A 20,502-nucleotide genomic window follows, 5' to 3' on the forward strand; every position below is an offset into this window, starting at 1 on the left:
CTCATGTTCTCCTACTCCTACATGTTCTCCTCTGTTCTCCTCATTTCCATGATTCTTACGTGTTCAATCAAAGAATAAGAAAGAAAAAAGTTAAGAAAATTATTGCAAGGAGAAGAATATTCTGTGCAATTTTTTAAAGCCATATCATAATATCCCTCTTCGCCATACCATGCAACCCATCCCCATGGACTACATACAGCCTTGACGTGAAGCGTCTTTTGCGTTCTGATGACCTCTAGAGCCGTGCAGGTGGGAGCAATGATATTTTCTTCTGGTAGGGCCACCCTTGCCAGATAGGTTTAATGGTGGGATCCATGATGAAAAGAAGCCCGTATTTGCTCGGGCCTGGAGGATTTGTGAGCGTTAATGTTTTTTAATACGCGTTATTTCCCACTGTGTGAAATTTAATGCTCGGGGATGATTGGCGGAAATGATTTGGTATGCCATTGAAGACATTTGGTGGGAATTGCGTGCAAACGCTTTGGAAAAGGGAATTCGTATTTATTTTATATAAACAGAAAGTCAGTAAAAACCAGTAATTCCAATGAAAGTTATAATAAACACGATCCATACTTCAAAACTGAGTGTTACCTTCAGGTCACAAAGACGAAAAGTGTTGATCTAAAGATGACATCAAGGGTTGAACGTGTTTTTTTCGAGAGAATTAAACTTTTGAGTGCAATTGTATTTGCGTAACCAAGTCGCAGAGACATATTTGTCTCCTCAGTGTGGTAGAAAAAACGCTCTTCTAAATTTGCAGACTTCCGAGATTCCAAAGGTAGCCGGCATGTACGGTGAGTAATGCGTTCAAAGACTTAATAAACTCATACGGTGGATTCTGAGAGAAATTAATGCGCAAGGAGTTACAGACGTGTCACAAACATAATGCATGCATGTAACCGTTGATAAAAGCACCCTAAATTCATGGAAATGCTGTGGCAAGTACGCTGAAGTATTGGAAGCGCTTGAAAATTAAAACCAACGCGACACGCTAAAGAAGTGAACAGATCTAAAATTACAAGCATGATGGAGCACGAGACCCCAGGGGATTTTACGGTTCGGCGGTTCGCCAGCGGCGTTCTGTGTCCATCCGCGTCCATCAGCGGCACAGACGACGAGCACCCTACTTCCCTCCACCCTTCGTGACGCCAAGGGGGGTCCCTAAGCTTGCTAAGGCGATTCCCTTGAGGACCCCCCCACGTCCGGAAACCGGCCCCGCCTCGCGCAGACGCTGACGAGGCTGCGAGTACGGGGCGCCGAGGCTTCTCTGCACGCCGCCAGCGAGTGCGATCACTTTCGCGGCTTATCCAGTGATTCTGCGGGAAAATGGAATTAGGAAAAGACACTTTTTGAAAAGAAAATGGCCTGAACAGGGACACCAAGTTGCCAACATCTTCTTCGCGCCCTCTACGTGGGCTTAAAGAGTTTCGTTCAAGAAAAAACCAAGTTGAAAATGGATGATATCCAATGCCAGTTGGATAAAATTCAGACCATTATTCGCAAAACAGGATACAAACCCTCGAGATGGTGTGACGGCACACGCGAGATTCATTGACGGGAAATAAGGATGATTGCCTTCTCCAGATGGGAAGGTTAGGAACAGGAAGCGAGGGGTTTTTGCCGCAAGAGGCGTCGCGATAGAACAGCGAGCGAACAGAGAGCGTGTGCGACTCTTTCGAGTTCTATGCGCGCTCGCTGCCTCGGCCTGCGCCCTTGCTGCGCGCAGATGATCGCGCGTGGACACTCGGCACCCATCGCCTCGCATTTCAATTCGCATCTCGCACAACAATTCGCACGCCGAAGAGGGTGCGGATTGTTGAGGTGGGAGGTGGGGTGAGGACGTTGATGAGAGGACTGGATAAAATGACCCCGCCTCTTTTAAATACGTCAAGACCTCCGAGAGGGATAGAAAAGGACGTACTATGAAAGCCCAAGTGCGCGGCTTTGGCCGGCCGAGTTGCGGTTGGTCCTCGGGCAAATGCTACGGCGGGATGGAAATTGAATAAAACCGCCATCGCACGGGGGCAGAGACCTGCCGGCGCCACCTTTGGTGTCGCCGGCCACTTTAGAGGCGAGGGGGGGGGGTTCCATCCGGGGGAAGAGGCGGCCCCGACGGGGAAGGGCCCATCATCGTGACGTTTTGAGACGGTAGGCTGCCTGCCTGCTCCACCTTCAACGTGATGGACGTGTCAAGGGGCACGGATGCAGCGGCACTCGATTGGTCTTAACTTCCCCTGTACTTAAAGCCAATAGCAGTCCACAGTTTGCTGGTTGATTTCCGATGGGGTCAGAAAGTAAGCATTGCAACACTTCTAAGCCTCGACCAACGTGACTAGAAATCCTGTGATCCCTTGCACAGTAATAAACTGTTTTTCAACTGTTACGTCCATGCTCTATCTCCCTATGGTTGAGGATGAATATATTATGGTTAGATTTTTAAACCCAATAAACCTCTTCCTTCCAAATATGATGAATACTTCAAATGTACCGACAAACATATACATGCACATGGTTAATCCATTCTCTTGTCCAATGACACCACCCGCTTTTCGGCAAATACGTGAACACATGACGTTTTTGATAGATGAAAGAAACGAGCATGGTTGGAGGAAGAAGAATTAATGATAATTCCACTTCACCTTCTTCTTACCCTGCAAGCCTCCACGGCGCGTGCGTCAGGGTTTATTATGATGACAACCATTAATAATCGTTAATTAATGGCATCCAGAAAGTTCTAATTGTTGAGTGAAATACTTGCTTTTGTTGTGGTTTCGAATGATGCTCGAGTGAAAAATGATGAATTGTATGGACCGTCGATCTACTCGTATTTTCCATAGTTTAGCACTTAAGGACCTTTTGAATTACTCCTGTCTCTTAGATATTATTTCTGAAACGCTTAATATATTTTTTTCTCACCATTATCCAACTTCTTTAGTGATACCCCTCCGATTTTTACCAAACATATTTTTCCAATTTAACCCCCCCGGATTGAAGTTTGAGTTGTGACATGGACAGCCGCAGCTAAAGAGCAAGTTTTAAAATTAATTTTCTGCGTAGCAGAACTTACTAAGGGAGAGGTGGCGCAGCGAAAGAAACTGACCACCCTCGCATGGGTAACCTCGCACCACCGTGCGGAATTGGCCCAGAGCTCAGGTTTGAGAGGCGAGGTCACCCCACTCGCCCAGATAAGTCCCGCCGAAGGTAGATGGCAGCCAGGTTCTGCATGTCTAGATGACGTTATATACGAGTATTCGCGTTATATACGGCATTCGTATATCACTTCTAGTACTAAAGTAAAAAAATGTATCTTTCCACCAAATATTTAATTAGATGCGACTAGTTTCAACGCATCGGCGTCATCCTCAGATATTTCTCCCTATATTCGATGCTTTCAGGTTTTACTTAGTGAAAACCCATTATCACTGAAGCAAAAAGAGCCATAGAGCCAGTTTTTATTAAATGCGACTAGTTTCAACACATAAGCGTCATTCTCAGCTAAGGGTGCCACCTCATTTTGCTTTTGGCAGGCTCTTAGTTGGGTCATCAGTGACGAAGACATTTTTATAATCTCATGCCTTCATTTCTTCGAATTTGGCTTTATTTACTTATTCGCACTCCTTACTAAATGTTCCTTCAACCAACATCATTCTTCTACCCCATTCTTGCCTTTATTCTTCGATAATTTATCCATAATATATTCAAATATTGTCGTAGTAATGAAGTATTGGTGTATAAATCGAGTACAGAAATTCTCGCGATATCCTTGGTTAGCAAAGAGAATTGCCAGCGGAATCAGCCAACTGGTAGGGCTCTTTTCGTGCTTGATGGATTCGAAGAGGATTTGTGCGGAGCACCGCGGTCGGGAAGAAGCTTGAGCATCGTCGCTCAACCACCCTCGCCACCCACCTTCACTCCTCCCCCCCAATTCCACGAGACCCCGCCTACAACTCTGATCTCACCCTCCCCAGCAAACTCCCTGCAATTACTTCAGCCCGCGAGATAACATCCACTCCGAGGGCTTCAGATTACTATGGCTGTCAAATTCATTCAGTCCCAGGGTCGAATTTTGAAGAGTGCCTCAGATATTAAAGACCTGCATTAGAAAATCAAATGCATAATCTACGTAAAATTTTGTGCGTGTCTTCGCTAAATAAGAAATTCGCGTGCCTTTCTATAAGAATCATGCCTGATCACGGCGTCCAAGGGTTCTTGCGTGATTCGGCGAAGACAAGGGAACAGTGTTCTGATTGAAAACTTTTTCAGCACTATAATAGAGGGAAAAATTAATACATCATTCCTTGTCCATTATAATATTGAATCCTCATCCATATTATCACCATAATAATAATAATAAATAATAATAATAATAATAATAATAATAATAATAATAATAATAATAATAATAATAATATAATAATAATAATAATAATAATAATAATAATAATAATAATAATAATAATAATAATAATAATAATAATAATAATAATAATAATAATAATAATAATAATAATAATAATAATAATAATAATAATAATAATAATAACTTTTATCCTAAATCTATTTATTTTCGTAACATACTTTTAAAATGAATTGAAAATCTTTACGAGTCGGTTTCAACACATCGACAGTCTAAATTGGTTTTCGAACCGTAAAATCAGACAGCAAATACGAGGGTAAGATGAAAGGTTCTCGGCCTGGCAATGAAAGATTGCGATTTTCAGTTCAAAAAATATTTTTTTTCTACGTAATCTCTCTAGACTTTAAAACACTTGGTCCAGCGTTTCTCTAAAATCAGTATTCCTTCCCGGAAGTGAGAGTCTGGAAGATTGTGAAAATATCCATCTACGGCCCTCTCAACTTCTTCATTGGACGCGAAGTGCTTCCCAGAAACAAATTTCTTCAAGTTTGGGAACAGATTGCAGTCTGGGGGTGCTAAATCAGGAGAATAGTGGGGATGGTCGGGCAAATCATACCCCAAATCCTTTAGTTTTCCCATCGCCAACGCACCTTTGTGAGCAGGTGAAAGCAGGTTGTCCTGGTGAAAGATGATTTTTTTCTTCAAGCCAGGCCTTTTCTCGCGAATTTTGGCATCCAGCTGACCAAGAAGGTTGGACTAATATTCGCATGTAATTAATATGCCTTTTTCAAGGTAATCAATTAACAGGATCCCTTCCACATCCCAAAACACACTGGCCATGAGTGCACGGTAACCCAAGCATAGTGCCATAATTTGCAAGCCGTCGAAATTCATTCTATTTTTGCCAATGGCGATTTCATTGAGTGACAACCCGTGATTTCAAAATAATCTCAATTAATGCAGATCTCTTAGGTCACGGTGACTAATTAATATTTCGTTCTGCGATTCAATTAGAAAACGTAGGCTTAACGGATCAACTTATCAAGGTGTCAGTGATGGGTCTTAATTTTATAGTTTTTTTCCCTATGATCAAATCTACCGATGGCAATATTTTTTATTAATCATCATGCATATTAGTGTGTACGTTACTAAATCAATGATACACCTCTTATTTTCATTGATAAGATGATATTAAGGATAAGGACATCTTGCATGCACGAACCGCCTCCTCTTTTCCTGGCTCCCGAATCAAAAGCTTTCATATTTCATCCATTTCCAGTATTTAAGTTTTCAGTCACATTTCACCAAACTGGCAATAACTTCCGTCGTCTTCAAGGGTTATAAAAGTAATTTACAAGATTTCATTAAAAATAGATACATGTTTCTGTCGAAATATATGTAGATCGATTGTAAATGAGCAACAGGCAGAAAAGACTATTAGTTTTATTTTTTCATCATCCTCCCAAGAATTAAGGCTGTGAACAATCCACTGGTTAATAAATAATTTAATACAACCTCAAATTGTTAGCAGTATCGATTTCTCCCTTCACTAGGGTATCACTAGGCATGTAAATTCCTAAATGTGAAACGAGATGTGCCAGAAAAAAACTGGGGCGAAACCGTTGGTGTTACTAAATTAAGTTTACTATATGTAGACTTTTCGATGTGTATTTTCTGAGAGAGTATATTTTCTCCGAAGTCACGATTGAGATTGTGATATTATGCACATCCAAATTTGCTCCACGAAAGAAAACAGCATCACACGACATGGGCGAAATAAAATCGCGAGAATTGCCCATCCAACACATCGTATCGGTCGCAATTTCCAGTGGTTATCATCGCGTCGATATTTGTTCAATCCGCGCTTCGTTTTGCTTGCAACTAAACGCCAGGTGGGGGCGTGGGCCGCCCCTGACGCCGCGCAGGTCACCGCCGACGTCGAAAAAAGATCTCCCCTCTCCCGAGAATGAGCTCAAACGACGACAAGCCTGCTCCCCTCTCGCGAACCCCCCCCCTCCCCCCGTCTCTTTCCCCATCACATGCAAATGCAATTATTTTCGAGCCTCCTCCGCCCTTTTTCAAACCTCCACCCCCGCTCCGGCCCTCCCTTGCGCCCGAAGGACGTTTCGCCCCGGGAAGCCGGAGCTTTTCGACTTTTATCCCTCGCTGAATAACCTCTTTAGTGAACGGACCGTACATAATCGGATGATTGTATTGTACAGGTTGTCGCCGGTGGAATACCCGGGGCCCCGCGGTGTGTGTATGTGTGTGTGTGAGCGCGCGGGGATTGATGGGTTGGGCCGGGGACGCGGCGGCATGTGATGAGTGTATCCTCAAATGTATGGGCGGATGGTTCGGGCGAGTGGACGGCGACGAGAGGGCGGGGTAGGATAGGCGGGGACGGGGGTTTTATGGGGGGGGGAAGCATCTCTCCCCGGGCAGCCACTCAACCGCGATCCGGCCAGAGGACGTTTATGACCCCTTTTTTTTAATGCTCCTTCCACTCTCCACCCCTCGCCCCCCCCCCCGCATCGTGCATTCGGGGCGCGGTATTAATTGGCAGGATGACGAGGGGGCGAACCCAGTAAGGCGCAGCCCAACATGAGAGTGCAGTTTAATTTTTCAGCTCATTATCCTGATACCTATGGCGCGCGCGATTGCGACCTCATTAACAGTGCGTTTTCGTCCTCTTTGCACTTTTGCAATCCCTGCTTTGCCCATTGCATTTTTCCAGATGCATCCAGCGGATACGAGGGGAGAAGTGTATGGGGCGGCGGGCGGAGGGGCGAGTCGCCGGACTACGTTCCGGGGAAGTTGAGAAGGAGAGGGAGTTCGTTACTGCGATGTCGACCGAGTCAAGACAACCTAGAAGAAGAGGTTCGCTAAAAAATTGCGAAAGATTCGAATTACCGAGTGATGGACACGCATGAACGGAAGGTACTACGAGAATATAAAACAAATAGTAGTTCACGTATTCAGGCAGAAATTTGGAGTAAAATGGTGGCAGTGATAGAGGAAAGAGAAAGGGATTGACTGCGTTCACTAGAGGCGTAGAGATTGCATTCATAAAGACTTAATTGTGGTCCTCCATGTATTTGAAGCTTGGTTGTTGAAGCAAGAGGATGTGCGTGGAATGAAGTCCTGAATGGTAAATTTGTGTGGAGAAGAATGAAAATGATGTAGGTTTTACATTGAATGAGGGTAACGATGAAGTTTTGAATATGGTGGGCAAAGATAGGAAGTTGCTCTTGCCGAAAAAGAAGGGGTCAAGAGATATTGAAATGCAGTGTGGGATGTTAATTAGGTCGAAATAGATTGAAGAATGCTACATCGAGAAAAGTTTTTGATTATAATATCATAATTTATTTAATTTTATCCAAGATTTGGATTCATGAGAAACATTATGCGCACTCTCAATTATTTTTATCTGACGTGTTCAATAGGAGGATTTTGATAAAATTGATCATGATATTTCGGTCAATTTAATTGAGAGAACCCTCCTATTCCTCTATATTTAAACAGACTAATTTTGCCGGCCTCGGTAGCGGCGCGGTAACGTCCTCGTCTGCCTATCCAAGAGTCGCGGGTTCGATTCCCGCCTGGGTGGGGTTTCCTCCACCTGGGGCTCGGGTGTCCGTAATCGTTTCCATTGTTGTCACTGCTAATTTTTCAATATAAAGGCCAAAAGTACTGTTTTTGGACTAAAGCTAAATAAATAAATAAAACTAATTTAATTGCAAATAACTAATCAAATTGCAAAATAAACTAAATTATTGTAAACTTTAAAACCATACTTGCACGTAACAATTACTTTCCTTAAGTTAGATGTCACTGTGAGCAATAAAGTAAGTAAACCTGAGTAATAAAAATATATATAGTAATTTTTACCGTAGGACGCATGCCATATTCATCGTAATAGTCATATAAATTGGCACTTTTCACCTGTGGAAATAGTTTTGTGATTTGAAAACTATAGTTTTCCAAGAAAGGTTCGAACACATTCGGATCGAAATTTGAACACGAACCCCTCCATGCTTGAGTGGGTAAGGAGTAAAGACACTTGATTCAGCAAGTCAATGGAAATCAGCCTTCTTCAATCCATATTTCTAAGGCCTTTAGAGGAAATGGAGGTTCTTACGTCTTAAACTAAATGCAACGTCACGAAGTAATAGTCGTGCAATTTTAATGCCCGTTGCGGTACAGTTCAAGATATTTAGCCTAGATTTAAAAGCAAAAGGTTTACCTTAGATTTAAGCTGGTAGATATTTTCTGTAGAAATAAAACTAATTCAAATTTACAAAAATTCCAATGATATAAACTAATCTAACAAGTTTTACAACTGTTTTATCATTTGAAACACTGTCCTTGGAAAATTGGTGAAAAAAGACTTCCGATATCTTTTCAATGTTGGTATTTATAGCTAATACAATGTATTTTAACAGAAAAGCTAAAACAGCACAAGGAAGAACAGTCATTCATATTTGAGAGAAGCGTGACTTAAGCCGAAAATGCAGTCCTCTTTCCGTAACATTGGCCAAATAGTTTCGTTACACTCATGGCTTAAGGTTATGTTTATTCAAGCGAATTCGCTTATTGAAATTAAGTTCCATCATACAAAAATGTGGCTTTTCGATTTTGATAACTAAACTTAAAAAATAAATGCGAAACCATAGTTTTGGTTAAAACTACCAAACTCATAAAAAGATCTACTCAACGCGTTCATTTTTAACAAAACTATTTTGTTTTCACGTAAATAGTAAACTACTGTTTTCTAAGATGTAATGGGGTTCTTTAACAAAATTTAAAAAAATCTATTTATACCGAATAAACCACTAGATATAATACAAAAATCATTACAAATGTGCTCGATAGTTTTTGCTGGATATTTTTTCGTTATAGGTCAACGAGGGAGAGAAAATTGAAGAAAAGGCTTTTTTAGAAAACAGGAACTGAGGAAGAAAAGAACGCAGGGAAAAGAAGAGGAAGTCCACGTGACTTGTAAGACGTTAAGTTTCTTATGATACGCCCAATATTAGCTATTACTGGTCGATAAAAAAATTTGATGCTAAAAAAAAGCAACGTCACCAAAGGACCCCGGGCTGCTTCATCTCTATTTAGTTGATACCAGGAGACAGGTACTCAAATCTACAAATCAGCTAGCAAGAAAATTTTGGAAATACTACATAGTCATCTAAATTTAAAAAATTTAAGATCGAGTAGATAACTAGAAAAAAGGACAATGAAAGATTTAGGCACACACATACTATACATACTGTGTACTTCTGCTTCTTCCGATGAAGACGGAGCTAAATTCCGTCGAAATTATTAAGAAATAACGTGTAAGTGTTCTTTTTATGTTTTCTTGTATTGTTTGTTGCTGTCCATGTTATATATATATATATATATATATATATATATATATATATATATATATATATATATATATATATACATTCAAACACGAAATCCCGCCAAACGGCCAATAAATACTCATATATACAGAAACAGATATAAGGAAAAGGGATAGGAACACATATAAAGGACGAACACAATAGAGGTGGGGAAGGCGGAATCGAACGGATCACAAGAGTAAAAATATTTCCTCAACCGGGACTCGAACACCGGATCTTTCCACTTGCCGGGCGGATGCTCTTAACCACTTGAGCTATCGAGGATAGTCAATTTACCCTGAGATCCGTGGGTCTAATATGTCGCCAAGCGCCCCGATTCTTTCAGCCAAGAGATGGCGTCAGGGGGCTGTTTCACCCACCAAAGGAGAAATAGACAATACACAAGGAAAGGAAAGGACAGTGGGTTAGAATTCATACAGCATCATACAGGAAAGGAACAGTGCGTTTCGTGGCACGCATAGCCAGAAGAAAGAGATGAGCCACATTGGCCAAATACACATTCAAACACGAAATCCCGCCAAACGGCGAATAAATACTCATATATACAGAAACAGATATAAGGAAAAGGGATAGGAACACATATAAAGGACGAACACAATAGAGGTGGGGAAGGCGGAATCGAACGGATCACTAGAGTAAAAATATTTCCTCAACCGGGACTCGAACACCGGATCTTTCCACTTGCCGGGCGGATGCTCTTAACCACTTGAGCTAACGAGGATAGTCAATTTACCCTGAGATCCGTGGGTCTAATATGTCGCCAAGCGCCCCGATTCTTTCAGCCAAGAGATGGCGTCAGGGGGCTGTTTCACCCACCAAAGGAGAAATAGACAATACACAAGGAAAGGAAAGGACAGTGGGTTAGAATTCATACAGCATCATACAGGAAAGGAACAGTGCGTTTCGTGGCACGCATAGCCAGAAGAAAGAGATGAGCCACATTGGCCAAATACACATTCAAACACGAAATCCCGCCAAACGGCGAATAAATACTCATATATACAGAAACAGATATAAGGAAAAGGGATAGGAACACATATAAAGGACGAACACAATAGAGGTGAGGAAGGCGGAATCGAACGGATCACAAGAGTAAAAAATTTCCTCAACCGGGACTCGAACACCGGATCTTTCCACCTGCCGGGCGGATGCTCTTAACCACTTGAGCTATCGAGGATAGTCAATTTACCCTGAGATCCGTGGGTCTAATATGTCGCCAAGCGCCCCGATTCTTTCAGCCAAGAGATGGCGTCAGGGGGCCGTTTCACCCACCAAAGGAGAAATAGACAATACACAAGTGGAAAGGACAGTGGGTTAGAATTCATACAACATCATACAGGAAAGGAACAGTGCGTTTCGTGGCACGCATAGCCAGAAGAAAGAGATGAGCCACATTGGCCAAATACACATTCAAACACGAAATCCCGCCAAACGGCGAATAAATACTCATATATACAGAAACAGATATAAGGAAAAGGGATAGGAACACATATAAAGGACGAACACAATTCGTCCTTTATACGTGTTCGTCCTTTATATGTGTTCCTATCCCTTTTCCTTATATCTGTTTCTGTATATATGAGTATTTATTCGCCGTTTGGCGGGATTTCGTGTTTGAATGTGTATTTGGCCAATGTGGCTCATCTCTTTCTTCTGGCTATGCGTGCCACGAAACGCACTGTTCCTTTCCTGTATGATGTTGTATGAATTCTAACCCACTGTCCTTTCCACTTGTGTATTGTCTATTTCTCCTTTGGTGGGTGAAACGGCCCCCTGACGCCATCTCTTGGCTGAAAGAATCGGGGCGCTTGGCGACATATTAGACCCACGGATCTCAGGGTAAATTGACTATCCTCGATAGCTCAAGTGGTTAAGAGCATCCGCCCGGCAAGTGGAAAGATCCGGTGTTCGAGTCCCGGTTGAGGAAATATTTTTACTCTTGTGATCCGTTCGATTCCGCCTTCCCCACCTCTATTGTGTTCGTCCTTTATATGTGTTCCTATCCCTTTTCCTTATATCTGTTTCTGTATATATGAGTATATATATATATATATATATATATATATATATATAAATATATATATATATATATATATAAATAAATATATATATATATACATACATACTACCTATCGGAGGGCCCTGGTTTGATTCCTGGGCCCTCCGTCACTTACCACACCGACCTTCTGGTTGATTACTGTATATATAGTTTATAAATATATATGTATATACACATGAAAACCATCCCCATGGATAGATGGGTAACAGTGATGGCTATTCCACGTATTTTATAAAGTGACGATCTTTGATTAGCATTTACCTCTCTTTTAACGTGAGTGCCTCTCTTTGAACATCTTTCACGAAAATATTCCAGTACGTTCATACGGAAAATATTTTCTCAATTAAGATTTCTTTCGTGAACTTTAACAATTTATAATTTATTTATGTTGGTCAATTGGCTAGGGACTGGGAAGCTGTATAATTCCAGCGATTGACACTATTCTCACAAGCAGCTTAATTTCTAGGACTTCTATTTCATGAGAAACGGGATCCTTTTGTGACATTAATAGAGTGGGAGAGTAGCTATATTCGAGTGGGGTGTTTTTATTTTAATTGTATTGGTTTTGTGCATTGCTTCCACTTCCAATATGTAACAAGTTTCCGACAGTGGCATTATTTAGTGTATAATAATACGTTATTCTCTCTTATTACTTGAAATACAATAATTATTTTTTGCGCGTGACGGCCTTCGTAACAGAGACGCTGGCAACGGCACAACGGGTCGCCTGAGAGTAAGCCATTCGGAGACCGGGCCATCGCGAACGGCTTCGCTGAAGGAGAGACAGGAGGGGCTGTTGAAGGGGAGGAAGTAACATTCGCCGTCTTCAATAATTCGATCACTCCATGCCCCTAGGCATACCCACCCCCCGCCTGGCCTCCTGTGCTCCCCCCTCCCCCGCGAATGCGTTCGGAGCGACAGAAGGCGCTCACAGCTATCTCAAATTTAACTCCGCCTCTCTCTATCTCGTGGCAAGCGAACGCAGAGACTCTGCCTCCCTCTCCGAAAACCATTCCAGTCGAATTGGCTGCCAACGGAGGGAAGGAGAATTATTCGAGCGGAAAAGAGTGGGGGGTCGAGATCTGCCACCCCGTGAGCTCCCCCCCCATACCTAATCGCCCGCGGGGGATGCCCCCTCCCCCCCTGCGGCGCGGATGCAAGGGTCTTAATTGTTCGCAGTCATTTCCTTCCCGCTTGCCTAATCGGACGCCACCTGGCGACAGTGTGAAGTGGTTGGCACTAGGGCGAGCGCGGCAAGGCCCGTTGCAGCCGCAGTGCGCGCGAATGCAGAGAGGGAAGGGCATCCAGCTCCAGTGGATCCTCCAGCTCCAAAGCACTCCCTTCGCAACACGAAGGGAGGCCGACGACCCACGTGTTGCATCACGTGATGCCCAAGGAGTCTTCGCCGGCTCTCCACCATGTATTCGAATAATCGAAGAAGATTATAACCTAATTAACGAATGGCGTCCAATGAAAACGTCAACGGTGCCTGAAAATTCGCGTTCATGGTTTACGATTGATTCATGAACGGGAACGTGGGTAGGCAACCTTCGCCCATCTTCGTTGGTGTTCGGTAGTACAGCTACTTTTACGAACATCGAGATATGTAATGCTCATACGCTGGCAACGACCTTGAACGTTTAAGTTAAGACTAGCTGTATTTCGAAGCTGACGGTTGACGCCTTACCGCAATAGTGAATCCCTCCGCAGGAACATGTCCACAGAATAAGGGCTTGGAGTTGAAGTCAGCGTTGACTCCAGTCATAAACTTAGCTGAGCTCGTGCTAGAGGCGCTGAGAGGGGAGACTATTCCCAGGAAGTGTTGGCTTGCAGAACCCTTGCGGCGGGGCAATTCATCTGATGAAACACACTGGACTCCGAAATCCAACGTCACATGACGCTTAGCTATTACTTAACTTTCTGACTCACTCTACGTCGTAAATTTTTCGTAGGTATCTCTTGTAATTGTACGCTACATCTGTCCCTCATTGCTTGCCGAACCCTCATATTTTTCTTAAGTTATAATATGAATAAGTGCCGAGAGCAAAGTAGGTCTGACAAAGATACTAGCCACTATGAAGAGGATAAAAAAGGAAAAACATCATGGTAAACAAAATCGAAAATAAGGTACCGTCTGCCTAGTGAGACTAGCAAATGACACGTCAGTAATAAAAGGAAGGCTAGGTAATATGGCATTAAGTTAGTTGTGAAAGACTCAAGAGGGTGTAGTTAGCAGAATGTGAGCGGCAAAGAAGGCTTTCTACCATTAGAAACAATCAATAGCAACACATTTCTATAACAAGCAAGAGAAAGTTGTTCATTAAATCTCAGAGGAGGGTAATTTGAAAGGTTCTCGGAATGATCATCAGATGTCAACGTTAGCGCAGAGTTTCCCACGTAGTCGTGGTCCTTTATGAGTAAACACTAAGCACGTGGGTGCTCTGGGAAGAGATCTGTGGTGCGGACGCCTATCTGTTGCTGTTCCCGTGCAGTGATTTGTGAAGATGAAAAAAAAATTTATTGGAACAGTGGTTAAATACTTCGTAAGGAAAGGTATGAAAGCAAAGGAAATTCATGCCGACTTTCAGAATACTCTGGAGAATTCTGCTCCCTCATATTCAACTGTTGCCGTGCGGAAAAAACGATTTTAAGTTTGGCCAGGACAGCTTCAATGATGAGCCGTGTAGCGGTCGGAAAAAACGTCCCACTATCCCAGGATATTATTACAAAATTACATAAAATGGTTTCTGAGAATCACCGACAAAGTGAGAGAAATCAACTGAATGGGCACATTACATTTTAACGATGGAATTGGATAAGAGAAAGATATCTGCTAGATGGCTGCCCCGACTCTTGATTCAGGATCACAAACGCATCAGAATTAAAATGCGAATAATTTTTTACTCGTTTTAAAAGCAACTAACAAGATCTTATTCGCACTTTTGTGACCACAGAATAAACTTTGGTCCACTACTATACCCCAAAGGTAAAATAGCAGTCACAGCAGTGGAAAAATGTTGATTCACCATCACCGAAGAAAGCAAAGGCAATATGGTCGGCCAAAAAGGTGATGGCTTCAGTTTTCTGGGATATGGAAGGAACTCGCCGATAGATTATCTTCCCACTGGTCAAGTAATTACTGGAAAATACTACGCTAACATCCTGGACCATGTACATCAACAGATACACGAAAAAAGGCGAGCTTTGGCAAGGAAGAAAGTCAACCTTCATCAAAATAATGCACGCTTATACAAATGTGTCGTTGCTATGGAAAATATATGGGAACTAAGATACAAATTGTTACCACAGCTGCCTTATTTGCCAGATTTGGCTCCATCAGATCATCTCTCCCCTCGATCAAAATTTTCCTCGCTGCACGGAGAATCTCTTCAAACAAAAAACTAACGGCCGAAGTAGACGGGTATTTTGCAAGTTTGAAGAAAACTAATTTTCGAGATGGGATCAAAACAATGGAACATTGCTGGACCAAGTGAATTAGTGTACAGGGAGACTACATTGAAAAATGAAAAGGTTTCACTGAGGTTAGTCATTTATTTCTATTCCATTCCGAGAACTTTTCAAATGACCCTCGTATTTGCACAATATTCTGTAGTTATGGATTCCGCACGCCTCCTCCCCCTGTAGCAGTACATTCAATTATGATGGGAATGAAAAGTATGAACACAATACAACACCAAAAAGTAACAAGACGGAAAGAAAAATTGCAAATTTGTAAATTCCACCTTAATGTTTTAATCTCACGACATTTGCATCAATTGGTGGTGTTATCTTCAGGTGAGGTAAAAAAATAGGTCGTTTATTTCTATTTTATCCCGATAACTTTTCAAAATACCCTCTTACAGGGAGTCTACTATTCTGCAGATGCGAGATATGTATGCGGATCCACTTTAAAGAAACTCGGCTTCATTAAACGGCTCGTGGGGAAATGAAATGAGAAAGTAGAAAAGAGGTGTAATATCACTTTAGTTATGCCGCATTTTAAATATACCGCAAATACTAGGGAACCTTGGGAGAAATTTTCGCTAAAAAGGATTAGATAAAGTTCAGAGAAAATCCGTCAGGTTCGCCAAAAATTGTTGTAATAAGATGAGGAGTGTGGCAAGCCTTTTAGAAGAATTAAACTGGGAGCCGCTTGAGATACGAAGAGAACAAGCGAGACTTAGATTTTTAGCAAGGTTAAGAACAAAAGAGTTTAACATTGACAACAAAGGAATAAGTATGGCCTCACACTATTTATTTAGATGGGTTAAAATACAAAGATAAGATAAGATGGACTCCACTGCAGATATGTACAAATATTCGTTCTTTCCCTAGACAATTAGGAATCATAATAGTAAGAAATCAAATTCATCATAAAATTAGTAAAGACATTCGATTTTCAAGTGATGACAAGGCTAAACCCTGCGAAGACATTAAGTATATTTGTAGGTGTATGTGCATGCGTAAGTTAGTTGCTAAAATGTATTCGTATGCGTGCAGATTAAATGGTTTGTGCATGAATATATACGCCTTTATGGGTGCGAATTGGCGCGATTTCGTTTATATGTCTGCACAGGAAATAATTTACATTCTGAACATAATGGAGTTAAAAAAGAAAAAGTGCTGCTGTTAGATAACCGGTGCTCTTTAGGGAGTGGCGAAGTACAGTATAAAGTATACAACATACAAAAAATGGGACAATATCGCCAACAATGTTTGAACCTTCAACGCTATTGTTTTTAAATTGTTCTCCATTCTTGCTTCACCGATGTATAGAAAGTAAATTATTGTTTTATAAAATGAATGTTTTAAAAATGGCAGGAATGGGGAATATCGATAAGAAAATCGGTCCGGGTAAATTGTTTTTTATCCCAAAAGCAAAACTCTTCGCGCCGTGCCCACCACAGCGGAGTGTGACTCCGGTATTGTTATTTCCGTACCTATTTTCCAGTTTCTTTGAATTTGGAAAGGAATGACTTAACTCGTGAATGATCACATACCTTTAGTGATGGTATTTTTATAACTGTGGTTGGCCAATTTGAACACGTACGGCATTGGTCGACGGATTGGACGGGACTGCTTCGCCTCGAGCCCACCGAGCAATCCGGTTAGTGTCAGAGGAGGAAGTGCCCCGTGGGGAGGAGTGGTAAAAGGCGCGGGAAAGGGGATGCAGAGGGAACCAGATATACACGCACCGCTCGAAGGGGGCGTCATTATTCGCACCCGCTCGATACGAGGAAGTCGCCGTAGTCGTTGTCCACTCTCCCCTCCCCCGTCCACATCCCCCGCCGGCCGGCCGGCCGCGGGCGCATTGTGGCAGCGGACCCGGAATACCACATCATTGTTTCGCCTCGCTGAGATTTCGGCACTCCCGAAAAGGCAGTTTCGTAAGCGTAAAACAATCAGTCAAACTTCCTGAAACCCAACGTGCTGCCGACTCTGTCGCGGAAGTACTTCATAATGTCGAAACCCATCCGGTGTGGTCCAAAGATTTCAAAGAGGACCTCTGAATTATCGAACGTGAAGACATTTTAAGTATTCTCGAAAGGGAAAAAGAAAGAGTTGAATAATAAATTAAGAAAGACAATAAACAGAGTATAAGTAGCCAGGTGGAAGGTGGAGTGCGAGGTAGTAGTAGTAGTTTTTAGGGGAGGCGACCGACAGCTAAGGTCATTTGCGCCATAGGGGATGGACAGGAAAGGATGAAGGGTGGAGAGAAACCCGGCGTCGGCATTAGCCTACTCTTTACGAAAGGCGCCACGGGGTCCACAGTTTAACGTCCCATCCGACGGACGGCGTACTCACTCAAAATGCCCTCCACGAAGCACCTCAAGTAGGGATCGAGATACCTCTGAAAAATATTCAACACCGCCGGGATTTGAACCCGCGCCCTCAGGGTGGGAAGCCTGGAGTGCGAGGATATGGAAAATTTGTAGAGGGAGGGTGGAATTGGTGCGCACTACATGAAGGGAAAAACACTGTCAAAAAGCAAGAAGAGAAAATCTGTGTTTACAATCGGAGATAAATCAGGAGAAATAAAATTTGCGCCAGAAAATATTCAAAAGAGATGAAGGAATATATGAAAGAACATTATGACTAGAAATTAGGCCATTGAAGTAGACGTAGATGAGGATAGCTTAAGTCCAGATATCCTGGTTGTGCTTCATGTTCCCATTTATCAGTGATTTCATTATTTCCAATGACTAATTGTATAAAAAATACTAATTAGCTTCTCTAAGCCCGACGTCGTCAACAGTAACAATCACCGCCGGTTGTGGGCAAATGGCACAGGATTCAGGAACTAATGCCCTTCTCGCGTTTCTGAGTTTCACAGAAAGTCCCTAAAGAAGCATTTTGATATTTTCCGCCACAAGTTTGTTGGCGTCACTCAGGATTATCTAGTACATAGTAGGCGAGGTATTGAGAGAACATTAGTAAAAGTATGTTATACGGAATGAAGGGAGCAGAAATTATGGAAAGAGAGGAATTAGGTGAAGGTTAATGTAATTTATTGCGTGTTCATAAAAATCGGCGTAATATAGTGTACTGCATGATGCAACAGTAGACTCAACAAATCCCCAAATCATTTATACCATTGACCATTCTCCTCACCAAGGCCCCTAAAACCCACAGAGTATTTGAGCTGAAGTCTAATGCACATTAAAACCGTAGGATTAAACTTGGCTCTGTTCATCCGCAAAAAGCCAATCACCGAAGCTTAGCGGACCAGCCAGGTGAGTGTAGATCGGAATTAAGTCGATGCTATAAGGTTTAAGACATTGGCACTGTAATTCAACAATCCTCTCTTAAACTATTTGGGTCACATTATGTCTTACATGACCGCAAAGGAGAAATTATCGTGTTTTAACTGATGTCCTGGACGTTTTCTTCGATATCCAGTACGCACCATTAACGACATTTCAGAGTAACTGAAGATACCACAAGTTAGATTATATTTCCTCCTAATTAAACTTTCATAAAACCATTATTACTATTTAAGCTATGCCGACACTTTTTGTGGCACATTTACTGGTTTTCCCTGAAGGAAACCGAGAGGTGAGATCTACTCTGCAGGATGCACACGATATGGAAGAACCGTCATTTTATCACGATGAAAGACAAGAACATGCATTTAAGATCGAGAACAATAAGAGAAAGAAACATGTGAGACCCACATATACTAGGTGACAAATAGAACCAATAGTTATTAAAGACCTCCTGCGTCGGTGGCGGCGGGGTAACGTCCGCGGGTTCGATTCCCGCCTAGGTGGATTTCGCTCCATCTAGGGCTTGGTTGTATGTGATTGTCTTCAATATAATGTCTGTAATGTAGGGTTAGGTGGAAGAAGGGACTATTTGTCTCAACCTCGCCCAATTAAGCCGATAAATAAATAAATAAATTTCTTCATTTTTTTTCTTTTAAGTAGCTACGGGTGATAACTTGTGTATTGGGGCACCTATTACCCGTTTTCGATGGCCGATAATTTCCTTTCTTCTTTTCCGTACGTGATTGACGTATTTTTTCTTGCTTAACATGCTGGTATTTTTTTAGAGGATCTCTTCAATAATCAACTATCGATTTTCCTCGGCGATTTTCCGTTCTGTGATTTACTCATGAATATTTTTGAGAGATATCCCGATTCCTACTTGGGGTAGAGCAATTCAAATGGAATGCACGCCGCCCATCGGACGGGAGTTTAAGCTTAGCGTCTTTCGTTAAGAGTAGGCTAATGCCAACGCTGGGTTTCCCTCCACACTTCTTCACCCATTCCCTAAAAACCCTGCTTCTACCAAATTACACACCTGTGCCCAACTGACATTGGATGCCAGCCTAATAACTAGTGCTCTGCTGAGGAATTTACATTTACGTGACCGCAACACTTCGCGTACTATGCCGGCGGCGTACAGGGTACCACGTTGGTGCGGGTGAACCCGGGAGGGAGGGGAAGAGAGACGCATGAAGGGCTCGTGTGTTTGGGTTTGAGGGCAAAGGAGGATTGCGTTCGCCCAGAAGGGTTACTGGAGGGTCCTCGAAGGGGTGGGCGTGGACCAGCCCGCCGTCGGCGGCCCGCGCTGGAATCCGTAAGTGGGATGTGCTCACACCGGCGGCAGTTGGGGAGAGAGGAGGGGGAGGTGAATGAATAAACGGATTGGGTAATCGAATGACAGGATCGATCGCTTAGGAGAGCCCGTGCTCGCTTTTCCCGGAAGTTATCCCCCACTATCCCTCAGGAAACAACATCCTCACCACGGCCCGCTCCCTCTCCCCACCCAGGCGACGTCCAGAGCCTAACGAGCTTAGAAATGTTTAAGCACCATCGATTAATGCGATTCTTATTCGGAAAAAAATCACTGTTCACTGTTGACACATTTTTCGAAAGGGAGATTGGTCGTCGATAAGTAAAGGTCGTTAGTGTCGCTCAATTGGTAAATCTAAGAAAAATGTTTGTAATAAGTGAGTTACTAGAGACGTGAGAGCGTAACGATCAAGACATGTATTAGGACACTCGACTGCTGCACATCTGCAAGAGGTTGTTAGTGCTAGTGTGGTGCGCTCGAGTCCGCAGGTTGCAGCACGTGCGCTGTGATTGATAGCATTTGCGTGGTTAGTATCAATTCGATGAGCGGTTTGATAGATCTCCTCCAGCAGGTATTCTAAAATCGATGTCCTGTCC

Source organism: Hetaerina americana, unplaced genomic scaffold (assembly GCF_022747635.1).
Source record: "Hetaerina americana unplaced genomic scaffold, ioHetAmer1.1.p SCAF_2, whole genome shotgun sequence".
NCBI classification, from domain to species: Eukaryota; Metazoa; Arthropoda; class Insecta; order Odonata; family Calopterygidae; genus Hetaerina; species Hetaerina americana.